The following is a 6,216-nucleotide window of genomic DNA, read 5'->3' as shown; positions in this document are numbered from 1 at the left end:
GCGGCGCCCCGCCCGGGGTGGAGAGAGCGTGGGGGAGAGGGAGGAGCGCGCCGAGGCTCTCCGCAGGCTCCAGCTGCCCTCCAGCAACACCGGAGACCCCTCCACGCTTCATGGTCCGCCCCCCATCTCAGCAGCACCCTCCTTCAAGCCACCCATAATTTACTTTCCTATGAAAAGTAATGAAATTCAACCAGGCCCAGATGTTGCTAATACTCCTTGGCCTACTTCCTCCAAATTTCAGGCTCTCTCCATCCCCTTTAAGCACTTTAGAGAAATTATGCCCTCCTGAGGAACGTCTTCCCCCAGTAGTCCACATAGCCCCTCTTCAGCCGGCAAATACAGAGCACACAGTCAGTTCACTCACATTCAGGGTGTGCACGTGGTACCTACCTATGGTACCTACCTATGTGCAGAGAGCACATAGACGCCAAGGGCACGGGCAGGCACGACGCCCAGCATACAGTCCACACACGCACATGAGATGCCCACAGAATGTACACACACTGCATACTCACACACAGTGTACACACGCACAACACACCCAGAGCCAACACACACGCACACTGTGTTTCTGTATGTACACACACCAAGTGCAGGGGGAGCATACACTCCACACACACACAGCCTACACTGACTCTACTCTTCCATGGCGCTTCAAGACCACACTTCTACTCTCCAAGATAACTGCTGTCATCAGATCGTCTCATAAAGGGAGGGTTACAGATGGTGACAAATTGGCAGGGAAAAAAACAGCCATGCACAGATATTTAAAGAAAAGACGTGCTAACACTTCTAACTTGGGGAAAGCAAACCGTTTTATCTGGGAGATTTACAAGGAGAAAAAAAACTAACACCAAGCAATATTTAACTGAAAAGCAATAGTGTGGCACCCATGCATCTGCCATCTGCCTTCCATATTGTCATTCCTTAATCAGGCCTGGTGTTATTGCAGGCTGCTGCACTGAAAAGTGCCTAGTGTTTTACAATTCAAAAAAAAAAAAAGGAAAAGAGAGTGCGCTTCATCTTCCTCTCCCCATCCTCCACCCCCACTGAGAGAGTACAAGAATTTGACCTGAGAAGGCTTGAATGGGTAGCAAACACATAATCCATTTCTTTCTCTTTCTCTCTCTCTCTTTCTTTTCTTTCTTTCTTCTTTCTTTCTTTCTTTCTTTCTTTCTTTCTTTCTTTTCTTTCTTTTTTCATCTTTCTCTCAAGAAGAGTGTCAGCCAGGCGCAGTGGCTCACGCCTGTAATTCCAGCACTTTGGGAGGCCGAGGCGGGTGGATCACGAGGTCAGGAGTTTGAGACCAGCCTGGCCAACATGCTGAAACCCCGTCTCTACTCAAAATACAGAAATTAGCCAGGCATGGTGGCGGGCACCTGTAATCCCAGCTACTTGGGAGGCTGAGACGAGAATCGCTTGAACCCAGGTGGGTGGAGGTTGCAGTGAGCTGAGATCATGCCACTGCACTCCAGCCTGGGAAACAAAGACCGAAACTTGGTCTCAAAAATAAATAAATACATAAAATAAGAGAAGGGTGTCTCACTTTGTTGCTCAGGCTAGAGTGCAGTGGCATGGTCATAACTCACTGCAGCCTCAAATTCCTAGGTCCAAGCAATCCTCTGACCTGAGCCTCCCTAGTAGCTGGGACTACAGACACGTGCTGCTGTGCCTGGCTAATTTTTTAAAATTTTTTATAGAAACGGGGTCTCACCATCTTGCCCAGGCTGGTCTTCAACTCCAGGCCTTAAGCAATCCTCCCACCTCAGCATCCCAATATGCTGGGATTACAGGCATGAGTCACCATGCCTGGCCCATAGTCCATTTATTGACGCTCACCTCAGTTCTCAGACAACTTGCTGCAGTGGATCTAACGCAGAATGTTCTTGTGGCTGAGAAAGAGTAGATGATGAATGAAGCAGGCTGAGAAGTGTTGCATTGCTTTTGTTGGCATTTTTCACCCCAGAATTGCATGGTTTTCAAACAGGAGACAGTACAGTACAGTAAGGATAAAAGATTCTGGATCCAGATTCAGTTTCCTCATTTGTAAAATGGAAATGAGAATACCTACTTCAGGCCACACACCGTGGCTCACACCTGTAATCCCAGCACTTTGGGAGGCCGAGACGGATGGATCACCTGAGGTCAGGAGGTCAAGACCAGCCGGGCCAACATGATGAAACCCTGTCTCTACTAAAAATACAAAAAATTAGCTGAGTGTGGTGGCACACTCCTGTAATCCCAGCTACTCGGGAAGCCGAGACAGGAGAATCGCTTGAACCCAAGAGGTGGAGGTTACAGTGAGCCGAGATCGTGCCACTGCACTCCAGCCTGGTAACAAGAGCAAAACTCTGTCTCAAAAAAAAAAAAAAAAAAAAAAAAGACTAATACCGACTTCAAAGGCTAGTTGTGAGAATTAAATGAAATAATACTTGTAAAGTATATGGGACAGTGCATGACACACAATGGGCAATGTGTTTTTTTTTTGTTTTTGAGACGGAGTCTCCCTCTGTCGCCAAGCTGGAGTGCAGTGACACGATCTCAGCTCACTGCAACCTCCGCCTCCTGGGTTCAAGCGATTCTCCTGCCTCAGCCTCCCGAGTAGCTGGGACTGCAGGCACACACCACCACACCCAGCTAATTTCTGTATTTTTAGTAGAGACGGGATTTCACCATGTTCGCCAGGCTGGTCTTGAATGCTTGACCTCAAGTGATCCACTTGCTTTGGCCTCCCAAAGTGCTGGGATTACAGATGTGAGCCACTGCGCCTGGCTTACAGTATTATAATCTTATGAAACAACTGTTATTATACATGCAGTCCATCATTGACATAAAGGTTGTTATGTAGTGCATGATTGCATAATGAAAGCTACTACGTATGGGCCACCTGGCAACAGGATCATTAGAAATATTCCCAGGGTCACTGCAACCGCATACTACAAATAGCAAGTTTAGACAGCACTTTACTATGTGGCAGCCACTGCTCTAAGTAGTTTACATCTTATGCACTCATGACACTTACGAAGCCATTCTACAAATGAGGAAACTGAGACATAGAAACACTAAGAGTTATACAGCTTGTAAGTAGCAGAGCTGGGATTTAAACCCAGGGAGTATGGTTCCTTTCTGGAGAGCAGTTTAGCAATATGAATCAAAAGGTGGCTACACTTCCTCCCCGCATTAGTTGCTAGTGTTTTGCTACATCCCTTCTAGGAAGAATAAGTGGAAATACATAAATTTCCAAGACAGGCAGACTTGGGCTCAAATCTGGGCTCAATTCTTTATCAGCTGTATCATCTTTATCAAGTTACTTGAAATCTCTGACTGTTAATTTTTCTCATCTACAAAATGGGAATAATCACCCCTGTCTCAGAGAGTTACTGTGAGAATTAAATGCAACCACATATGATAGAGCCTGTTACCTATTTTTACAGTGCTCTCAGATGCACTAGGCTTGGCCTAAATGGACACTTTCTTTTCAAGTCTCTTTCATGACCCAAATTATTTTTAGACCCATAACTATCCCCCCTCCCCTCCCCTCCCCTCCTCTTTCCTTCCTTCCTTACTTCCTTCCTTCCTTCCTTCCTTCCTTCCTTCCTTCCTTCCTTCCAATTTTTAGAGACAGGGTCTGCTCTATCACCCAGGCTGGCATTATGAGCTCCCTGCAGCCTCAACCTCCTATGCTCAAGCGATCCTCCCACCTCAGCCTCCCAAGTAGCTGGGACTACAGGTGCATTCCATCACACCTGGCCTTTTTCTCTTTTTTTTTTTCATACAAATGAGGTCTCACTATGTTGCCCAGGTTGGTCTCAAACTCCTGAGCTCAAGTAATCCTCCTGCGTTGGCCTCCCAAAGTGCTGTAGGCCTGAGCCACCACTTCCAGCCCCCCATAACTATTTCTGACTACATGTTAAATACCCTATGTATAAGAGTCTTGGAGTTTGCTCTATTTTATATCTCTATTTTCTTTCTCTGTATTTTTCATCTTTGACTCTGTTTCTCTCTTATTCTCCTATTTTCTCTCTCTCTTTTCTACTCTTCCTTCCCTACATGGATAATCTTTTTTTGATCTTTTTTCCTACAGAGATAATCTTTTTTTGGTCTTTTTTCCTACATGGATAATCTTTTTTTTTTTTTTTTTTTTGGTCTACATTGATTGTGAATTGAGAGGGAATGGACAATGGCTTGTGTGTTAAATTTACAAACACAATGTAGTTATGAAGATAACAAGAAACATCAATGAGGCCCAGTGTGGTGGCTCATGCCTGTAATCCCAGCACTTTGGGAGGCTAAGGTGAGTGGATCACCTGAGGTCAGGAGTTCGAGATGAGCCTGGCCAACATGGTGAAACCCAGTCTCTACTAAAAATACAAAAATTAGCCGGGCGTGGTGACGGGTGCCTGTAATCCCAGCTATGGCAGAGGCTAAGGCAGGAGAATTGCTTGAATCTGGGAGATGGAGGTTGCAGTGAGATAAGATGGCACCACTGCACTGCAGCCTGGGCGATAGAGCAAGACTCCATCTCAAATACAAAAGAAACATCAAAGCTCAGTATAGATAAAGATGGAAGGTATGAACACTCATACATTGCTGGTAGCTTCCAAGTTGATACAACCTTTTTGGCAATATGAATCAAAAGGTATAAAACTGTGCACACTCTTTGACCCAGAAAATTTACTTCTAGGAAATTGTTCCAGGAAATAATCATTATCCATGGGATATTTTTATCAATTAGCTTTTGTTGTGTAACAAATCATCTCAAACTGGATTAAAATAACAAACACTGATTATTTCTCATGTTCTGTGATTCTTTGGGATTGGCCAGCTCAGCAGGAGCTGGATGGTTTAGCATGGTCTAGAATGGCTTCATTTACATTTTTGGGCTTCAGCTGGGATGCCTGAACAGTGTCTCTGTGTATTATCTCCTCTTCCAGTAGGCTTGCCCAGGCTTCTTCATATGGTGGCCTTAGGATTCTCAGCAACAAAGAAGGGGCAAGGCCCAGTACATAAACACTTTTTTTTCTTTTTCTTTTTTTTTGAGATGGAGTCTCCCTCTGTCACCCAGGCTGGAGTGCAGTGGCGCGATCTTGGCTCACTGCAAGCTCCGCCTCCTGGGTTCACGCCATTCTCCTGCCTCAGCCTCCCGAGTAGCTAGGACTACAGGCACCCGCCACCACGCCGGGCTAATTTTTTGTATTTTTAGTAGAGATGGGGTTTCACCATGTTAGCCAGGATGGTCTTGATCTCCTGACCTCGTGATCCGCCTGCCTCGGCCTCCCAAAGTGCTGGGATTACAGGAGTGAGCCACTGCGCCCGGCCATAAACATTTTTTTTTTTTTTTTGACACAGAGTTTCGCTCTTGTTGCCCAGGCTGGAGTGCAATGTTGCGATCTCGGCTCACCGCAACCTCTGCCTCCCGGGTTCAAGTGATTGTCCTGTGTCAGCCTCCCGAGTAGCTGGGATTACAGGCATGTGCTACCATGCCTAATTTTGTATTTTTAGTAGAGACGGGGTTTGTCCATGTTGGCCAGGCTGGTCTCGAACTCCTGACCTCAGGTGATCTACCCGCCTTGGCCTCCTAAAGTGCTGGGATTACAGGGGTGAGCCAACGTGCCTGGCCATAAACACTTTTTTCAAGCCTCTGCTTGCAACACGTTTACCAACGTCCAAATTGGGCAAAGCAAGTCACATGATCAAGCCCATTCAGGGTTGTAGAAATAAATGCTACTTCTTGATTGGAGGAGGTACAAAATAATGTGGCCATATTTTTCCTACAACATTTGTTCATCACAGGACTATTTATAATAATAAACAAAAAATTAGGAGGGAATTCAATGTTCAAGAGTAGAGGGCTTGTTGAATCAAACATCCATACAATGAGATGCTATGCAACATTTACAAATGATAGACAAGAAGAGTTTATGCTGTGGGAAAATGTCCCCCACATACAGTTAAGTGGAGGAGAAAAAGGCTTACAAAATCTCATTTTTGTTAAGCAGAAGGTATAAGAGCATAGGTTAAAAAAAAAATTGGAATTGCCAGGCACAGTAGCTCATGCCTGTAATATCAGCACTTTGGGAGGCCAAGGCGGGAGGATTGCTTGAGCTCAGGAGCTCGAGACCTGGGCAACATAGTGAGACCTCATCTCTATTAAAAATAAAAAAAAATTAGCCGGGCGTGAGTGGCATGCACCTGTAGTCCCAGCTACTCAGGGGG

This window comes from Symphalangus syndactylus, chromosome 17 (assembly GCF_028878055.3).
Source record: "Symphalangus syndactylus isolate Jambi chromosome 17, NHGRI_mSymSyn1-v2.1_pri, whole genome shotgun sequence".
Lineage (NCBI taxonomy): Eukaryota > Metazoa > Chordata > Mammalia > Primates > Hylobatidae > Symphalangus > Symphalangus syndactylus.
The sequence above is the reverse complement of the archived record's forward strand: the minus strand, read 5'-3'. Positions refer to the sequence as shown.